Below are 21,891 nucleotides of genomic sequence, written 5' to 3'. Positions count from 1 at the left end.
TGGACCACTTTGTAATGCACAGATTATATGATGTGCTGCGTGCCACCATCCCATTATATCCGCTGGCGCCAGATGAGTTCATACCACTGACCCTGGTGATAGATTATGTTGGTGGCACGCGACTGGTATCAAACATGTATTATGCTAGCATGACTCTGCTCCCTACACAAGAGGCAAAACTCAGAGAATCTGGGGATCCAGACCAGGGGTGCCCCCTGACTTATAAGATATGGGACCCACCCAACCATTGCCACAAATTCATACATTTTAAATTCCTGAGATAAGCTTACATCAGCCCTAATGATCAACACAGATTTGATCACAGTAGATCATTTGACTGCCCCAAATGCCACAATACAGGAGCACACTTCATTCATATGTCATGAACATGCAGACACATTGCTTCTTACTGGAGTGAAGCCTTTTCCTGACTGGCCCTGATGACCAAAATAGACCCGTATCCGCTCCTGGCGTTGCTGGCAAATGCACCCTATTTCAGCAGCTTTGACCCCACTCATTGACTAGCACGCTATATACACTATTTATTCACAATGCCTACTTTGTGATTAAACATGAATATGTTTGTATAAAAAACGTAATAATCTTGATACAGAGGTTCTTATATTTTAGAGTTAATTCTCTCTCTCTCTCTCTCTCTCTCTCTCTCTCTCTCTCTCTCTCTCTCTCTTACACTCGGTTCTGGGATGAACTGTAATGCCACCATTCATTAGCTGAGGCAATCCTACTTCCTTAAGAAAAACTTTTGTTGGGTTCCTTCTAACTGCAACCGTACATTTTTCTAATAATAGAATGCCCAGGATTCTCCCCGGGCACAATGAGTCTCCATCCACTTGCCATTCACTCATCATACCTGCAGCCAATCAGCAGGGGGGAGTCCCTTGAAGTGGAGGCATCTATATTGGTCCAACCAGAGGTCTAGGTGCCTGGGGTCCCAGTGCACGATCAGTGATTCACTGCCCCAAGGGGCTCACTTACCTATATCAGGCTTGACTTAAAGAGATTGGAACCCCTGCTAGAATTATCTCGGTGGATCCAGGGTAATGCTTCAGAATTATGCTCTACCTTGAAATGCAGTTTCTTGTGTGAAGATGGCTTCAGGAACTCCTGACAGGACACAGTGCCCTGTCATCTTTCTTCCTCCAGCTCCTCAACACATTCCACCCGACGCTGTGTCAGAGAACCATCAATAAATAGCCGGAACATTCTATTTGAGAGGTGCAAGGAACAGCCCGGTGACACTGGGTCACATAGTCACATTCATGATGAATGCACTATTTCAGACATTCACAAGAGAACAGTAATGACAAAGCTCAACACCTGCTGTTTCCCATTTAAAGAAAACACAGACAAACAACTGGGTGTACACAACATTAACCCCACACATCACAACAGGCACGAGCCTACTAGACATCTCCATTAAGCTGGACTCCTACTCACACCCCTCCTTCCCAATAGCAAGACCCAGATCTGCAGTCATACCTTCCCCTACCTCTCTCCCAAAGCCTGGGAAACTTGTCAGGGTTGACTCTTTAATTAAAGCAATTGAGCTGGAGCTAAAATCACTTTTCTTGGTAGACACAACAACCATGAGACTAGAAGATGGACCACTGCCGGCGGCTGATACTTGGGGCACTAGCACTTATGTTTGGGACCGGCAGTTATTTTCCACCATCAGATATTTATCGAGCGCAAGAGCACAAATCGGAAATACGGAGGAAGAGAATTATGGTAACACCCTCACACAAAGAGGAAGCAGGAAGTTGCAAGAGTATGAAAAAGGTGCAGAGAGTGTTTAGTAGTGGATTAAAGACTACCAGCCATGGTATTCGGCATGCTGACGTTTATTTGGCTTTTGAGCAGAGCTTCAGGGACCGGCGCTCTTTCTTTCACAAATTAAGCACTGAGTAGGACAACGAAAAATGCATTTTGTTGGAAAAGGCGTGGCTCTCTTTGAGTGGTATTGGTTCCTATATCCGTTAAAAATCTCTAGTTCAGGAAGTACTTTTCTGCTCATCACAGTCTTTGCTCAGAGATAGGGGCTCACCTTGTGGAGGCGGCCTGCTCGTGACTTCTTTATGTGTTCTCTTTCTTTTATTTAGCTTTTTAAATGAATCCTCCTCCCTTAACGTGCCCTGTGAGTAGGACAACCCAGACCACTTAGGCCTCGTAGTCATGCAATGTGAGTTTCTGAAGATATGTATAATACCTCCAAAAGTGCCACAGTCATACCACAAAAGCTCATGCAAATATTATATTAAGAATAAACACAATTAATGTAACTGCACAGGTGCGAGCCTAGAGTTTGTGCTAAAGGAGCTGCTCCCTTGCCTCTCTGTCAGCAGAGAGATGTGAAAACATTTATGGGGCATCGAGCAGTTCTTAGTTTGGGTCAATGCTTGCAGTTTATTCGCTGTGTCGCTCATTTATGGGACTCTCAGCTTTCTTCATCATTGGACTTTAATCTAGAGCAAGAGAGAAAGAAAGTAAAGGGAGGAGTAGGGGGATGATGAACAGGTTCCAGGAAAACAGTGACAATGGGGGGGGGGAGGAAGCACGGCTAAAAAGCAACCTCTAAGAGTTAAATATAAAATAACAGAGAGAAGTGTAGGAAGAAAGAGGCACTGGGTGAAACCAAGTCTAGGCAGTGTTGGCAACTCAGGCATTCTGTGTCATCAGCAGTGGACTCCTAAGAAAAGTTCTGGGCCCGACACTTATCATTTGTTTCTACTTTTCACAAATTGAGCACTGCTTGTGGTTACACCCAAACACGTTTTTCCACGAGATTGCAAATGACACTGGCAGAGAGATGGTAAATTGACTTAAAGTTAACTGAAGTTCAGCACATCATGAATGACACCTCCAATGTTAAACACTTTTGTGTGTTCTCATTTCAGAGTATCAGTTGTTGCTCATAACGATCAGTGCCATCACACTGGTGATCATATTTGGGGGAGTCCTAATGTACTGTTACGTAAGAAAGAAGGAAAGAGCCCTTGAAGGTGAAGGTAAAAAATGTCAATATGTGTTTATGTGTATTGGTCTCCACAGAAGCTCAGGTCTGATTACACAGTACACCAGTTCATGTCATCAAAGGGTCGCCATGCCGCACGGTAGAGACGTTAAACCAATCAGATTGTTAAACTAGGATTAGGAAACTGCACAATGTGAAATGTGGTCAGTGCAACTTTCTAACGCATAGATGCTGCTATACAACAATGAACAAATAACAGGATTCCGGTCTCTCGTTTTTTATAATCTTTCTAATTACATAAACTTTCAGAAATAATAAAGCTGCGTTCTATTCTAAAGCTAAGCATGATGTATTCACATGCTAGGGATCAAGGAAACACATTAGCAACCAGCCTGACTAGCGATTGTTTCTTTTTGGATAATTTGGTGATGTTAATTTTCTTGGGGGAAATGTAGGAATTTCCATTGTATCTGAAACGTGAATTCATGTAACATTTTATTTTAGAAGTCACTGTAGGTTGTCGAGATGTTTCGTCGATTTCCAGGTAAAACTCTGTCTACTGATCAAACATTTCGCACGCAAAAACTGTCAAACAGCATTTTATTTTGAAGCTGCCCAAATGTCTATGTTCAGCTCACAAATATAGCCAATAAAATACACATACAGGCAAACCAAACTCACACCCACAAATACAAGAACAAACATCTACAGACGTATCAAAGAGTTTTTATCCGTGCAGAGAAAAGTGGTAGGCAATTCAAGTGTGATAAGTCAATTTTAAAGGCAATAATATGACAACACAACTCCAAATGTCTTTTGCAACTCACAATGTCAATATTGCAGTTCCATGTGAATCAGAAGTGTAATCTCCTGTTCCTTGCAATTTGCATGGAAATGTGCCCATGCTTTGTGACTACCTATGTGACTGCAAGGATACTTCCTGCCAATCAGTAACAGTTGGTGCAATGGAACTCGTGACTGAGCAACAGCTTCCACTTTGCGGCTGGCACCTGTGGGAGGAGAGGGCAGATAGAGATCTCTGGACATCTGCATCCTCCCCTGATGTTTATTTCACATTTTGCACTTATCAGCATGAGCAAAGGTACCTCCTCCTTGTACAAGTCAGGGTGCGCAATAAGCACTGTTTGAGAATGTGGATGCTGAGGGAGAGAGGTCTGCCGCTCCACTGTCATCTGGGCGATGCTCCCAGGGAGGTTTCTGTATGCTCCAAAGGAAGGTGCAGGGACATCCTAAGGACTTTGGGGACCCTGGGCGAAACATAGTTTCGGGGTCTCTGTTCGGAACAACTTTTAATTTATTATCCTTGTACATCTCTTTTCTGCCTTCTTTGACAAGGTCATCGACAGTGCACAGGAACACTGGTCCAAATTCTAAAAGTGTCTCCATCTTATTGAGGGGCTATACCACGTGCTTTCAACGGTGTAATTCAGCAGCAGCTCACTGATATTATTGCAAATAATCTCCGTCCCCCCCCACATTTGTTATATGTGAGCTCCTTTTTCGATGGATGTTGCCTGGTGTTGAAAAATATAAATATAACATTTTTCTTGAAAATGTTTGTTATGGAGTCCCCCACATTACCTTATAACAATACATGAAAGGAAAACTTATTAAAACAAACTATGTTTAAGAATCATCGAAGGTGATCAGGACAGGACTGTCTGCAGAACAAACTATCAGAGCCCACTCCCTGAAAGGTTGGCGCCCTGGCCCAGGCCCTGGCCCAGCGTCCACTTTGCCCATGCCTTGAAACGTATGGACCATGAGTGACCTCAATTGAATTTAGAAAAGCTCAAACCTTCCCATTAAAACTAAATTGTATTTTATATATGTATGTCAATTAAATACAACAAATCATCAATTGTCTATTGGTTTGATGAATGCTTGATTGTTTTATGTGTTTGTCCTTTTGCTGTTCAAATCATTAAACGTGTAGGCTGGGGTCCCTGACTTCCAGTACTGACTGAGTGGGGAGGGGGGTGGTCCCTAGGTTCCATTAATTATTCAGTGGGGGTTCTCGGGATCCATTAATGATTAAGTGGGAGTCCACAGAAGTCAAAAGGTTAAGACTGCACTAGAGGAAGCTTGGACTACCTAATGGCTGCTGGTGAACATTTGAGATGAGGATCAGAATAGGTGAGATGAGATTGATGAGCATTTGAGAAGAGGGAATATTGAAAAAGAACCACATCCTCAACCACTTATTCAGAGTCATGGACCTAAAAGCCCCAATTACTTACAAGAGTAGACAATTCATTGGTCGTTCATGAAACAACTGAAAGGCAAAAAACAAGAATCTGGCCACTGACAGCAACTGCTTGACAATCAAATGAAAGAACTTCAAAGGAAGACTAACAAGCAAATAAATAGAGCCAAAGTATTTGCCAATTAACTGGCTATCAGCGACCAAACAGAAAACAACTAAAACCTATTAAAAGAGGAAGTAATGCCACAAACTCACCATCATCGGCTATTTTAGGGCTGTCCAAGGGGAAATTACACTTTTCATAGGAGGCGTAGCTTTTTTGCATACCAGTTATTTTATTGGTAAAAATAGGAATTGAGAAGTAACAGCAAGCACAGTGACACGGAAGTCCAACTTATACCACATAGAGATACAAATGCTGACTGTGATGCATGCACCAATAGCAAACAGTACTTACATATAATATTTAAGAGAGGTAGAAAAAAGAATAGAGCTGTGAGAGAATAAGCTATAGGAGAAAGAAAGTAAAGAGAGGAAGGGAAGAAGGACACTGAGAAAAAGAATGGAAAAAGACGGAAACTACAAGCAGGGAAGGAAGAGAGGGGAGTGAGGAGGGGTAGTGAGTACAATAATGATAATAAGGAAGAAAAAAGAGTCTAAGTGAATTATGGGGGGAGGAAGGGACATCTTGCCAAATAGGGGACCCTATAAGAATAAAAGTATCTGATTTGTCCATTATATTGTGAAGGATCTTTTCGTATGATGCAGTCTTGTACATCCCTGCAAGTAATTTCTCATGTGACTGCAATTGTGGAGAGCACCAATGTTGTAAATTGCAGATTTTGGCAGCTGTAAGAGCAGTGACAAGTAATCAATGAGCATGGTGGGTCAATTCAGCAATGTTTGATAAGTCATGGAGTACAATTAGTCTGGAAGTGGCCAGGGCAGATCCATAGATTCCCGGAGCGTAGACTTTACTGACGCCCAGAAGGGGTGCATGGTAGGGCAGTCAAGAAAAATATGGACTATTTCGCAGGGCACATGATCACATTACAACAGGCAGAATGAGGGAGCAACCCTTAAGCCTGGAGCCACGCTGAGGTCCATTGCCAGCCCTGAAGGATCTTAAAAAGACAGAGTTTCATCCGTGCCTGATGAAGTCCTTGTTCTAGGGCCTCCAAAGGGTCTGTCCAGTCCTCCTCATCACATTCCACCTACAGATGAGCCTGCTAGGTCATCCTAGCTAATTGTGGCTGAGAGTAAAGTTGGCAAATCAGGAGGTTATATAATATGGATAGCATGCCTTTAAACTAACCTAAGTGTTATGGTAAAAGAGCACCAGGGAACAGTGACCGGTCCAGGGTTGCAGAACCAATTTGCTCAACAGACAATGACATAATTGTATATATCACCATAGGTGATTATGCAACAAGACAAATTTGTCCTGCAGCATCTCAAAGTACTCGGGTTCACTGCTATAGATCAGGTACATAAGAGTCAGAATCCCAGCTTTGTGCCACAGGCCCCAGTCAAGCATGGTTCCTCCTATGCGAACGCCTGCATTTTCTACACATGTGAACTTTGTCATGAAAATGCGCATTCACCGAAAACAGTTTGTGAGCCCTAATCCAGGCAGGGTACATGGCTTTCGGCATGGGATTAGGGGAGTTGGTGGCAGCAGGGCCACAAAGTTAGAGGTCACGTAGTCCTTATGATGCCTCCTGGCATCTGCGTTTGATCATAACACACAACTGAGGTTCTTGGTCCCAGGGGTGCATGTATGACATTAATGGCATGTGTAGGACTAAACTGTAATGTTCTTCAGAGGACAGGCCGAATCTCCTTGCTGATCTGTGGGCAATAAGCTTCAGAACCGCCAAATTTCCGGAGTGTGGCAAGCAAATACTCCCATTCTATCCTGCCAAAGGCCTTTCTGCATCCAAGACAGTGCTGAGATGTCATCTGGAAGGTTCACTGCTAGCCAGACCGCATGGGCTAGTGTGTGGAGATGATTGTGTGATGAGCGGCCTGGAACAAACCCTACTTGCCAATGGTGATCAAGAGAGGGAAAAACTCTCTTAAGATGTGTTCCTAGAATGCTTGCCAATATCTTGATGTCCCCATTGAATAGGAATATGGGGCGATACCTTATACGAAGGAGAGAATCTTTTAGTGGTTTGGATAGGAAAGAAATCAGCGCCCTGTTGGACAATATACCCATAGAGCCTGAGCGATCAGCCTTGGGGAAGGCTTCATAGAGAGGCTTCTGCTGGGAAACCATCCTCACCCAGGGCTTTGTGATGGATTAAATCCAAAATGGCCTGCTCTGTCTCCTCCTTGGAGATCCCACACTGATGCAGTGCCTGTCATCCCCTGAGAGACAAGGTAAGCAAATACCTTCCAGGAAAGTATTTATCTGATCTATTTGTTGAACAATTTCCGGGGAGTAGAGTGTCCTGTAATAGGATGCGAATGCATCTGCAATATCATGTGGCTTGGTAACCAATTCCCCTAAATCAGTAATGATAGCAGGATTGGCCATTCCCGCCTCCCTCTGCTTGAGCTGCTTGGCCAGAAGATATCCTGCCTTCCCTCCCTGTTCATAGTGCCCGTATTTCAACTTCTGTAGCACATACTCAGCTTTAGAGGTGAAGATGGTATTGAGGTCCATGCGTACCTTCTCCAGGTTGCCCCTGGTGATAGTGGAAGGGTGGTCTGGTTATGTGCACGTGAGGTGGACAATATCTGCTTCCAGTACTTTCTGTCCCTCCTCCTTCTGCCTGTTGGACAGCGCTGCTTCCCTCATCAGCTTTCCCCTGATGTTTGCCTTCTCTGCTGCCCACAATGTCAGGGTAGACTCGACCGAATCATCATTGGTCTCCCGGTAAAGTATGCACATGGGCTGCAAGCTGCTACTTGCTTATCAGGCAGCTGTATCGGGATAAGTTAAGACACCAGGGCTTTTGAATTGGCCATGACAGAACCAGATCAGCTTCCAGGGTAATAGGTGAGTGATCCGAAAGTGTGCCTTCTAATACTGATGTCTCGCAGAGAACAGGAAGGAAATGATGGGCCATCAGGAAAAAATCTCACCGTGATTGCGTACCATGGACAGGGGACAAAAATGTCTATTCCTGGTCCACTGGTTGCAATAGACGCCATATGTCATGGAGATCATGATCAGCCACATGATCTCCGGGGAGGGATCTGTCCGCATTATTAGATGCATCAATTGGACCAGTGCAGTTGAAGACCGCATCTGTGGCCAAATTCCAATCTCCGCCTATCAGAATGTTGATGTTATATACCTCCGTCAATACTCGTGTGAGTTGAAGACGAAAGCTGACTTTCAAACTCGTGGGTGCAGACACTGAACATATGCATAAAACTGTACTGTTAATCTTTAATTTGCTGAATAAATAACCACCCTTCGGATCAACTCAAGTCTTAAGCTCTAAGTGGGATAATGTTTTCCGTATCAGGATGGATACACCCCATTTCTGTTGGGTTGGTAAGTCATCTGCTGCTCTCAGAGGACAACAACTGTGTATCTCTTGAACCACCCAATCCAACCGAAGCTTCTCGGCTTCTTTCTTTGTAAGGTACATCTACTGGAGAAGAGCTATGTCAGCGTGTTTAGTGTTAAGATACAAGAGCAATTTTTTATGCCTGATGTAATGTGGAAGACCATTGATATTCCAGTAAATAATTCACAAGTGTGTGTTCGTGGTTATGGAGACCTCAAGATTCAAAGGGAGAGTCAGAGGGTCCTAAGTGCACAGGAATGTTAGTAAGGTCCTGTTGGCAATGTACGGGTTGTTGTTGAAAGGGTAAGGAATAAAGAAAATGCCCAAAAGAAAGGATGGGAAAAGGTGGTTTAACCGAAAACAGAAGAGTTGAAGAAGAATTAGGATGGTGAAAGAAAAGAACAATGCACATATAAACACAACGCTTTGTGAGCCAGAAATCAATTATTAAATCAGTATAATTGTTGTGTCCTATTAGCTGAAGTTGGCAGGTCTACACCTGAATGACCGTCGCATATGGAAGGCCCCAGGGTTCAATGATTCAGAAGAAAAAAACTAGGGTGATGGGTGGATAGACCCTAGAAGGTGTTCAGGGCATTGGTAATGACAAAGATCAGATAGTGGGTGAGTAATGACATGGAAGAGAAAGGAAGCAAAATTCGTTCCTATCTCTACTAGCTGAGTGGAAGGGCCTTTAATGGGGCATGACATACTGTGTCTCAGCATTACGCAATACAATGCTCCAAGTGAGTTATTACTCTTTAGAGTTCACATTTGAGGTGTAAAAGGGGCAAAAAGGGGTGAAAAGTGGGGGGCGGGGGTGCAATGTTTTTCATATAATGATCCATGGAAAGTGCAGCCAAGTGGAGCATGACTTTGTATGTTATTCTGTGGGAGGGGAGGTGAAAAGGAAATTAATGTATTTGCCGAACCACCAAGGGGTAGACCCTGATATCAAACATTTAATAATGAGCTACAATAAACAATGTGTCAAAGACAGACAAAGAGAGAGGTGATCTCACCAGTGACAAACATGGAGTCCACTATACTCAGTCTGAAGTTTGGGAAAGTTCTGCGGGACCAGTATAATGGTGAATACATCAGCCGTTGGACTACAGACAGATTTGGCGTCAGTGGTGATAGTAATTGGTCTTGCCTTCTGTCCTGTGTGTATTCCTCTACTGCCTTTAGGGCCTGATTTATGAAAAGGAACACTTACAAAATACAATTATATTTTGTAAATTTGCACCGCTTTTACGTCAAACACTGATGCTAAGGCGGCGCAAACCTTTCATAAATGAGGCACTTAGTATCTTCTTCTTATCACGCTGTATTCAATGATGTTTGTCTTGATGTTGGGCCCGCTTGCATGTGTTTCAGAGTTCCTCTGGGCAAGAGAGTCCCCCTCCACGGCAGGGCGATCAGGAGGGCATTGTGAAGGAGGCATAGCTTAATCCACCAAGCCCCAGATAATTGCTATCCACCCACATAAGATATATAACTTCTTCTAAACCATGTAAGATAACCTTAAATATTAATTTGTAACATCATCCAGAAAAGTCACATTAAATCAACAGATCACGTATTCCCAGAGCTGCAAACTCCAGCACTCTACCCATCATGTTCTAGACCAGCATCCATTCGCAGATGGATACAGCCTTAATTCTGAGTCTAGAGATTCTCATCTCTACACCACAATCCAGATTTTCGGGATCATGGATCCACATTTTAGCTGTCTTTAGATAAAAAAGGATTGAAATTGCAAGCTTTTTGAAAGTATTTGCAAATGAAAAATACAGAAGAAGATCTGTTAAGAAGTGATAATATCCCCCTTTTTAAAATATATTTTTGCTCATTCATATAGATTGACTTGCGCACCAGCATCAACAGTTTGACTCTTTGGAGGAGCAAAGGAAACCAGTGGACCTTTTTAATGGAAACAATGAAATATTTTCCCTAATAGAGGACTGAGGTCTGGAGGACCTAGGAGGTACTTTAAAAATGTTTTGCAATGCCAGAGAGAATGCTGTTATAAAATAATAGAAATTGTCTCCGAGTATAACTCTCATAAAAATTGCTAGATGTGTTTCTAAGAAAAACTACTCAGCTTTCCGCATTATCTTTAGGAGAAATCGAGATGACTCTATAGTGTCAAAAACTAGTTTTACTAAGGGTGAGATTAGTGCTATTTCCAGAATTTCATACATTTGACAAAGATAGGGGGAAGGGATGTCATATCTTGATGCCCAGATAAGACAACAAAGATTTAAGAGGTTTGAGAGTGGATGCAGAGTAACATTTGTATCAAAGAATGATTAAGACTCAGCCAATATAGCAATATTTAACCCTTGATTGACTGGATAAACTTTTGCATTTCTTTTCATCTTTTAAAAGAAAGCCAGAAAGTTAGATATTGACCGGCACAGGGGTACAGTTTCACATCTAATGGATGAAGGAAATTATGTTGTAGCTGATGTCAGAATCTGTAGCTTGGATGAAAGACATATTTCCTAAGGTACTTCATACATTCAAACTAGACCACCAGGAGATTAGATGCAATAACGTTACTTACAAATTTCAGTCACTAGTCACACAGGACAATGTCTTTTTTTGTGTTGTAAATCAGGTTTCAGGAATAATTGGTTAAATTTTATGCTTAATTTCAATTGATCGCCATGCATAGATATGGAGAGAAAGAAAAAGAAAAGGGGAATGCTAAAAGAGGAGCTAACAGGGGACAGTTTTGGCCCTTATGCTGGCCCAGATTCTGATGAATTTCTTCAATGCCCATACCCTTTGTACATAAAGCTTTTCTCGTTGCTTAACTTGCCGCAGTTTTATAGCCCATGATTCAAAAGTGGGAACATCAGAGGAATAGAAATATTGCTGCTGTCTTAATGTTAGCTGACGATTCAAGGACGGTATCCCCCTGTGCAGATCTGGCACAATTTGGACTTGTAGTCCACCCCCAATTGAAGTAAAAAAAATTGTCTAGAAGGTGAATAAGCATGGACAAGAAAAGCCCACATGTCGCCATTCGCCTTTAGGATGCCCGCACCTAAAGCTTACCACTGATGTGGACGGGTACATTTGCTGTAGGTGATGCATGGTGTAATAGAGTGCCCATTTGGAACAGAAAGCCATTTTTTAAAGTTTGCCTTATGGGCTATATTGTTACACCGGCTCCAAAAAACAAATGTCTATCTTACCCCCCGTAATATGTGAGATTGAGTCCAAGGCTGGCAGGGCAGTCAACTCCAGAAGATGCAAATATAATTTCCAGGACCAATTACCCAGTCATGTGAGCTTGCTCCCGAAATAGGCTTTGCTTATAATCTGGTATAACAGAATATGTAGTTGTGAATTTGAAGATAGAAATGTAGAAGAATGGGAAAGATGTTGGAATTATCCGCAATCACTTGTTTCCATGATTTTACGTGCCTAGCTACAAGGAAACTGTTGATCCTAGAAAAGCCTGCCTTTCACACTTCTCAATGGTGCTCTATTGCAAGGATAATCCAGCCAGCTCACAATTCCTTAATTGCATCGTAGGGTGTAGCAGGGGGGACTGGTATTCATTTTGGAGTCACGTAAATTTACCGATCAAAATGTATATGAGCTTATATCGGGAACGTTTAGGCAATTTTGGAATCTTTAGAAAGGAGTGGAGCCTGGCATCCTCTTCTTTAAGCATAAATTGCAGATAAATACAATTCCCTGAGCTATTCTCCCTCTTGGCGCAGTTTAACTAATTCAAGATGGCTGCTTGACAATACATCAGCATATGAGGAAGTTCCAAACTTCCACGTTCCATGTTGAGTTGGATTGTAGTCAGTTTAGTGCACAGCTTTCCCCCTTGTTACAAAAAAAATATATAATAATGTAGTAAATTTTAGTGAAAAAGGATTGCCGAACTTTAATCAAAACATTTGCGAAAGCAAAAGTGAACAAAGGGAGAATTTACATTTCGATAATCGCTACTCCCGCTATGATAGTTAGTGGTAAATTGTGCCATTTTGTTAATAGCGAGCGCACCTTATTCAGTACAGGAAGATCATTTTTCTAAAACAGTTGAGCGAGTTGGTGGGAGACGAAAATGCCCAAATACCTTATTGTCAGAATGGCAGAAAAGCGCTGTTGCATATCTATGGGCAAAATTAAAAAACAAAGCAAAAAGTACTGGCGATGTAGGACAGTCTTGCCTAGTGTCTCTTCTTATCTGAATCAACCCTACAACTTGGGCATTAATCATGATTTTTATTTCCTAAAACTTTATTTCGGCATCCAGTGCCATAAAAGTTGCAAAACACCACAATAAATAATAGATTCATTAAAAATTACATTAAAATAAATAAAAGCAGAACACAGAGGACAATACAATCAAAGTTCAATTCCAAATTACAGTATAAGAGCTAGAAAGTGCAAGTGGAACTACAAGGGGACAGTGGAGCTAAGCAATCTTGGCCAGTTTCCTTCTGATGCGCCACATTCCTCTGTGGAGTTTGGCAATTGCGATGGCAATGGGTAGGCTAGGGTCTGACTTTCAAATCCTCATGGCTGCAGCATGATCTCAAGTCCCCAACTATATGCAGGTTCGAGCAAGCCATTTCCTACATAGGGAAGTGTAAAATGAGAATGCGAAGAGAACATGGGCAATAGACTCCTGAGACAGGATGCAGCAGGGACCTAACGAGTTAATGGAAGCCTTATTCTGCCATCTATTGGTGAAAGGTACAAGAGGAAGGGAGCCAAATCTAAATTGCATATAGAGCTTCCTGTCAGTCAGGTCTAGAATACTATTCAAGTTGGGCTCTACCAGCCAGGTAGACTTGAAATGAAGAAGCTCACTAGTTAATCGCCCTACAGAGAGTGAGCAAGATATAGACTGAGCTACCCACTCCCAGTAGCAAGACTTCACTCTTTCTTTGGTGGGTAGTGGCCCTGTGGACAGGCAATTCCATGAGTCTCTCATCCCAATGGCGATCAACGATGATTTAACTGAATTGATCCACTTCATCTTATTAGCGGTATCTTGCAAACAAACTTCCCTAAAAGCAGTGGCATAGGAGGACAGTTTGGGAGTAGCCATAATTCTCTTCCGAAACCGTCTAAGACCAACTATGGCAGCTAGTGGTTTACGGGCCAGATCCAAATGCAAAGGGAGGAGCGGAGTACTCGGGGGCAGGGAGGTAAGCTTTCTCATGAACATATTTTCTATACGGGTGAGCTCCTTTACATCCTCGAAGACCCAGAGTTCTGCCCCGTAGAGTGCTGCACTGACCTACTTCATATTATAGATCTGGAGAGCTGCAGCTATTGGTCGAATAGTGGATGCATGGTGCTCCCTTAGAAGGGTTTCCACCAGCTGGCTAAATTTTTATGATGTAGAATTAATATGGGTTTTCCAGGACATTGAGTCCGATAGTTTGATCCCCAGATATTCCAAGGTGTTGACTCATTCTAATTTAGACCCACCTAGGGAAATGTTCCCCCTGTATGATTCGTGTGAGTTTATGACCATAAACTTGGTTTTGGAAGTATTTATTTCTAAACCTCTCTGAGAACGGAAGTCGTCAAATCGATTCAGCAAAGATTGGAGACCCGTCAAGGTTTTAGATACTATCAAGGTGTCATCACCAAACAGGAGTGTTGCAATTTTTTCCTTGCCTAGGGCTGGTGTGCCAGAGGGCTGTGAGATGAGGTGTTGAATGACCTGATTCAGATATAAGGAAAAAAGAGTTGGAGCTAGTACACAACTACCCTGATTGGATCGGTAAAGTCCCCTTGGTTCCCCCAACATACTCTTGCGAAGTTGGCTTCATGTAATCGAATGATTATAGTCAGGAACACCGGAGGCATTCCCATCTTATTGAGAAACTCCGAGAGTTTACCTCAGGTGACCAGGCCGAAGGCAAATAAGGTCTATAAAGGCTGCATAGAGACTCCCCTTCCCTTTCGCTACAACCTTCCAATACAAAAGCAAAAACCGAAACGCCTGATCTATGGTGCTCATTTTGGGCCTGAAGCCAGCCTGGAATGGTGACAAGATGTTGTTATCAGTGACCCAGTCGTGGATTTTGGATAATAGGGCATAACAGAATACCTTTTCAATTGTATCTTTAAGGCTTATTGACCTATAATTGGCAGGTAGGGATCTCTCACCTTTCTTATAGATGGGTATTACCTCGGCACCCCTCCATGACTCGAGAATGGAGGCACCCTTTTGCAATTGCATTGGATAAAAGGAGGATGTACTTAGCCCATTTGTCAATGTTGTTGAGAAAAAGGTCACCGGGATACTATCTTGGCCAGCAGCTTTTAAACGTACTATATTGTTGATTGTGTCGCAAATATCTCCCAGGTTAAACAGACCATCCCAGTGGTTAGTCTTCAGCTGAAGTGGGAGTAAAGGGGAAGATGTGGCCGGGAGTTGGGTTTCAGCATTATAGAGGGAAATGAAATGTTGAAACCAGTCTGAGGGCTGGAAGTTATTGCCAATTGCAGGAACTTCCCTTTGGTTGCTTTTGCTTACGTAAGCCAGAAGGATTTGGAGTCCTTGTGTTCACAAGCGTCCTTCATAAGACTCCATCTCTCCTCCTCCCAGTCCTTCCTGGCCTTACTCTGCGTCTGCTTGTGCTGTTTCTGCAAAATCCTAACACGGGCAACATCTTTTTGCTTGATTACACTAATTAGGTTTGCCCGGCCCATTCGACAATCTCGGTTAAACCAGTTATCTCCCTCGTGGGGTAAAGAACTACGAGTGGTGTGGGCAGCTGGCATAGTAAAAAACTGTTCCAATCTTTTGAAAAACCCAGTTCGTACATCTAGTAGGAAGGAGCAGTTTCCCACTTCCTCTTCCATTGTAGATATCAGTGCTACGCAGTGTGTCAGATCTTGGCCTACGGTAGTGAGGATGTCATCATGCAGGACAACTTTACTCCATCTTAAATGCCATCTATTATTCTCGGGCTGGACCACCCTAGTTACTTGAGCAGTGGTTGGCGCAATATGCGCCCTTCCCCATGGGAGCTCTAGGCTAAGACAATGTGGATTATGGTCACTGTCCATTTGGTTCGGGGCTACCATGTCATCTACCAAATGCCAATGTCTGAGGTCCATTAGGATGTAATCGATGCGACTCTTCCCCTGTGAACCAATGAAAGTATAATCAGCATACCTATCGGATTTTGTTCTTCTGTTGACTGCCCTCAGGCCTAGGCCAAGGGTCAAGGCGTTTAACTGCAGAGGAGCCTTGTGCCACTTCTTAATGGGGGGGAGCTCAAGCCTGGGTATATGCCATAGGCTGTCTTCTTCTAGGAAATCATCCATGTTGTCTAGACTAAGGGGTGCAAAAGTGGCATTGAAGTCCCCTGGTACAATAGGGGCGTGGTTAAAAGGTCTCTCACCCAGCAAGGTCTCAAGAGACTGCAGGGTGGCGGAGTAGTTGGGCCCTCTTTTCCCCCTAACGTAGATGTTAAATATGTCAGTGACAGCGGCCCCGGGTCCCTTGAGACTGATACCAAGAATGTCAGGGCTGTCAGTAGGTAGCCATTACTCTACACACTGTAGTTGGATTTTCACCCATATTAGGAGGCCCCCCGATGGGCAACCCACCTTGCTAGAAATAGCGGGAAGATGGTAGGTGACATAGCCAGGTATGAAGCAGGTTCAACTAGCCAAGTATCCTGGAAGATGCCTATATAATATAGGTTGGTAAGGGTATTCCATTGAGTCAATGGAAGTTTAGATTTAAGGCCTGCCACATTCCAGGAGATGATGTTTGCTTTCTGACAAGTAGTCATGGTATTGGGTGAGGAGGGAGAATTTACCTGGGAATCTGAGGACCCTGTAGATAGTCTACAGGCATCGTTAGTGACTAGTGCAGCAGCCTTGGGTGGTACAATAAGGGCCTTCTTGCCTCTCTGATCGGCCATATCCACTGAGGAACTGGTAGTGCGGGACGGTTGTCAGGACTTGTACAGCTATTGGGACTATTGTAAATGGCCTGTGCATCGGCCTCTAGGGGTCAGTCTAACTTAGAACAGACAGTACCATAATCAAAAACAGCATGAGGTGGTGGCACACAGAAGGGAGGGGTGGTTCAAGTTTGAACTGTATAGTGGACCCATCCGGAGGATTGGTTCTTAGGTCTAGGGCCACTAAATCATAAGCTATCTGCCCGTTTTCTAAAAGAAGCTAGATACAATCGGACGGAGAGCTCAGGGTCCTATGCCATCTGGCCCTGTGAATATCTTTTCTAATTACTGAGAGACATCCTCTACTATGTCAAATCCAGTGGTTGACCTTGTTAATCAAGGAGTCTTCCCCTTCCACTCCCCACGGAGTTAAGTTTTGGGTCCATTGGTCATTAAAACATTTCGAGGAGAGCGGTGGTGGTTTTGGCAACGTGTGTTCTACTGAAATGTTGATCCTTCCCTTGTGTAGGAAGTAGAAAGCTTGGACCTTTGCTCTGTAAATAGTTGCAAGCGGATTCATTTGGCACACCAGCAGGTGCTCGGGAACCCATGGTGCGTGCTCCTAGGGGTAATGTTCTCATGTGGCAAGCCTGTATAACCCCCAAGGAGTTTTACAGGGGGGCATAATAGGGGCAGTGGGTGCCAGAGCAGGGGTGTTGGTCAAGACTGGGATAGCAACTCCTTCCCTAGATATTCTCCCCCTCTCTTCCAGAAGACACCCCACAGTGACCACAAGATCGCCAATCGTACACTTGAGAGCTGCTATTTCTGACCTAAGTGTTTGAATACAACCTACCAAATCGTCATTTGGGGAGGGAGTGTATACCTGGTTGTTTGATATGCAGCCTACCCCAACTTGCGCAGGAGGAGCTGTGAAATTCTGAGTTGTAGATGGATCTAGGATACATGTTAGTGGTAGGAAGTGATTGGTACAGGGGATTGGAACATGTTGGATATACTTTCCGGCTTATTAATCAGCGGTTGAGATACTAAGCACAGTTTGGGACTCTTTGGTTGGTCTACATCAGATGATGGAACTAATATTTCCCCACAATTCACCAGGAGAATATCCATGCGATTGAGCACATCATTACAGCCCAACTTTTTCGAGTTTTTCTTGTGCTTCCCCCCCAGACCCCACACCACTGTTGGTCAATTTTCTTTTACCCGTCACTATGTCAATATGTTGAGGCAGAACGAAGGGGCCTAAGGTGATGCGTTAAAGAGGAACTAAAGGGAAACAAAGCTATTCAACAATGGCCAGAAATAATAACCAGACTCAGGTGGGTGGCCTAGCACAGCTTTGATCGGCCGTGGTCGGGCGCAGAAGGGCGGTGTCCCCCCTCGCGCTTTATATTGCTCGTTGTAATGGCAAGTGGGAGCAGGTGATGCAGAAAATGGCCACCTCCTGGGGCCACAAAGCAGTCTAGGATATGTAGTCCCTCTGGTCAAAGTTAGCGCATCCTGCGCTGCGGTGTGCCCCCTTGTGCTTTATAGCACTCGTTGGACTGCCAAGTGGGGGCAGGTGATGCAGAAAATGTCCGCCTCCTGGAGCCACAAAGCAGTCTGGGATATGTAGTCCCTCTGGTCAAAGTTAGCACTTCCCGCGCTGCGGTGTTCCCCCTCGCGCTTTATAGCGCTCGTTGGAATGACAATTGGGGACAGGTGATGCAGAAAATAGCCGTCTCCTAGGGCCACAAACAGTCTGGGATTTAATAGCAAAAGCTGTAATGGATGGTACCTATGTTAGAAGCAGTTATTTTATGGCATACATCACAAACAGATCCTCAGAGCTGCTAGTGTATTTCATGTAAATTTATTTTCTGCTGAGACTTTTATAGGAATAGTTGAGGTCTTAGTTGTTTGCGCTTACAAGCTATTTAAGAATGAACTTGTCAATTGTTTGATTAAAGACATGGAACTTCATTAACTGCCTTTTCCCAGCTTATCTTCTGGAGCTTTGGATAATCTTTCCACTCTAGGTTTGTAAGAAATATCTAGAAACATCTAGTATCATTACTGCTTTTGTGAAGCCTTTTGGGAGAAGTAGGAATTTATTCCAGAAAGCCCCTTCATCCAACCAGTATGCTTTAGGATGTTGACCTTAAACATAGCTCACCTATGTGACAGAAGTAGCTGACATTTTGCAGTCACTTTTTAAATTGTTAATGACTACTATCACAAAGATATGCATAAACTGCATTGGCTGGTGGTGAAATTTGAAAGGGGAAATATCCCGAAACACGACTCTGGAAGAACGAAGTTGTAAACAACGAAAGCGAAACAACGTTTTTGTTAACCACAACTTAGTTCTTCTGTTCCTTAAACACGCATGTGCTGAACAACGCACATGCGTGGTTAAGGCACAGAAGTTGGGAGTCTGCTTCGGAGGAAGTCGCAGTCAGGTAAGGGGAGCTGGGGCCGTTTTAGGGGCGGGGTCAGGTTATTTATTGTTTTTAGGGTCGGGGTAGTTTATGTTTTGGGGGTCGGGGTCACAGTAGTTTTAGGGGCAGGGTGGGGGGTCGAGGTATGTTTAGTTTTTAGGGGCAGGATGGAGGGTCGCTGTAGTTTAGTTTTTAGGGGGTTGGGGGGTCGCTGACGTTTTTAAAGGCAGGGTATTTTTAGTTTATGGGGGTTGGGAGTCGGGTAGTTTAGGTTGTAGGGGGTGTGAGGGTCATGGTAGTTTTAGGGGCGGGGGTTGGGGTATTTTTAGTTTTTAGGGGCGGGGGAAGGGGGTTGGGCTAGTTTAAGTTTTAGAGGGGGTGGGGTGTCGCGGTAGTCAGGTGAGTGGGGGTGGGGCAGGGTTGGGGGGTAGCATAGTCTTTTAGGGGAGGGGTGGGAGGGTCAGGGTAGTTTTAGGGATGGTGTAGGGGTAGTTTAGGTTTTAGGGGTGGGAGGTCACGTTGTTTTAGAGGTGGGGGTAGGGGTATTTTTAGTTTTTAGGGGTGGGGGTCGGATAGTTTAGGTTTTAAGGGGTTTGGGGTCACAGTAGTTATAGGGTCAGGGTATTTTTAGTTTTTAGGGGCAGGGATGGGGGTCGGTAGTTTAAGTATTGGGTGGTGGAGGGTTGCTGTAGTTTCAGGGGCAGAGGTAGTTTAAGTTTTATGGGTGGAGGTCCGGGTTAGTGGGGTAGGGGTAGAATTGTTTTTAGTGGCGGGTGGGGGGTTTGGGGTATGATTGTTTTAGGGGCGGGGATCAGGGTGAGGGGGGTGCATGATGGAACCACGCATGCCGTTCCATGCCTGCCTTTACCAGGAATGCCTTTACAATGAAAAATAGTTGTTAAGTAATTCGTGATAAAGGCATTCGTGGTAACAATGCTGTAATTTTTCCGACCACGTTGTTTAGGCATTTATCGTTTCAGAATTTGTTGTTCTGACTTATATTCATTTGAAAGTGGTGGGCCGAGTGAAGCGAATATTGTGCCCCAATGACAGGCACTGTTAGAAACCAAAAATGACTTTAGGCTCAACGCCGAAGCTCTCAGTCATGGCTTGATAGCAGTGTTTTTTTATGAGGGGCCATGATTAAGAGCTCAGGAGCAGAGGCTGAAGCAGTGCAACTTTCTCACAGTGCCTGTAAGTAGTTCAAAAGGGTAAAAAACAGCATGCTCCAAACAGCTAAAATGTTTACTTACCCACGCATCCTCTGTAGTCTTCTCTTCTTTTCTGGCTTGTGGTGGCTCGGAGCCTGCGTCCCAGAGCCAACTCCCCTTTACCAATCCAGATGCTGTTCTTGTGGGGTTAATAATATTAATTAGCATGAAACAAGTGCCAGGATGGGTAGAGTGGGCTGGCACAGTACTTTTTGTCACATTGGGGGCCGGTGTCTGCTTCCCACCCAGCTGTCTCCTACAGCTCAGGCTGGAGAGATTTCAAGTGTGCATGTCGGGCAGGCCGTTGCAAGACAGTCGGCCAAACCAACGGGCACACTTGGAGTGGCCACCAGAGTCATTACTCCTCCCCGCAGTTGCCAGTCAGCAGCAATGGACCGCCCTCACACTCTGCTCAAAATTGGCAAAATGGTAATAAATTAATTTTATTTTTCACCTTTGCTGAGCTCGCAGCGAGGGTGGGTGGCACTCCTCCATCCTAATGGAGGAACCGCCGCTCCACTGATAAACTGTTCTTACAGGAAGTACATGGGTTAGCTATGCCTCAATAAAAAGAAATGAATGAATGTCCTAAACCTAAACATACCCATATAAAGTATTCAAGCTATTGCCTTGCTCAGGGTACATATTATGTTTGCCCCATCAAGCGTATCACACCTAGACCTGCCAACTTCAACAAAAATTTCACAGTGTGAGGAGAGGGTGGGGTCTTGGAAGGCGTGGGGTCTCATGCCGAGAAGTACTTAAGAGGCACTTTTGCCCACTGCTACCCCCACCACCAACCCAGCTCCAAGCCCTCTCCCCTAAAAAAAAAAACAAAAAAAAGCTTGCTGAGGCTGCTGCCGATGTCCTGGGTTTTTTTCACACCCTTTAATGGAAGTCAGCAGTTGAAAGCCTCCGAAAACAAGCTGAAAATCATTGTTTAGAGTGTTTCCAGCTTATTATCTCTGCCACCATGTGATATCGGCTCCTCAGTGGGTGACCGTGTGATGGAAACCGATATTATGTATCACAGAGTGGCACCCTGTCAGTTGGCAGGTCTTCACATAGTACGAAAATCATTGACAAAACAAACAGTTCTGGCCTATAAGTGAAAATACTTCTTCATTGATTGGTTATGTAGATGGGTGAGTGGATAAATTTGAGAATGAGTGTCAATGCATAGATGAATAATTGGATGAGGGCATGGATGGATGATAACATGAAAGTGAACGTGTATTGGTGGATGAAGGGGCAGTGTAGGGTGGCAAGACTTTTATGGTGAGACAAGGCCAGTAGGTTTCACTGATGGAGAAGGAGCAGTGAACTCACAGGGGCAATGAAAAAGTGTGAGATAAAGTGGATGCATGGATGAGTGAATGCATGAATGGCTAGATGTCTAGAGGAATGATTGGGTGCAGGAATAGGTGAAAAGGCCAAGCGCAAAGCCTGCCCACAGCCCCCTGAAGCTTACCTTGTCAAGATTCCGACAGCAGCTGATGCTAAAGAGCACAAGGTGGAAATGAACAAGAATACACAGCTACATGGAGAACATACAGAGTGGCACAAGGAAACAA

Source organism: Pleurodeles waltl, chromosome 6 (genome assembly GCF_031143425.1).
Source record: "Pleurodeles waltl isolate 20211129_DDA chromosome 6, aPleWal1.hap1.20221129, whole genome shotgun sequence".
In the NCBI taxonomy this organism is placed as follows: Eukaryota; Metazoa; Chordata; class Amphibia; order Caudata; family Salamandridae; genus Pleurodeles; species Pleurodeles waltl.
This window is presented reverse-complemented; position numbering follows the sequence as displayed.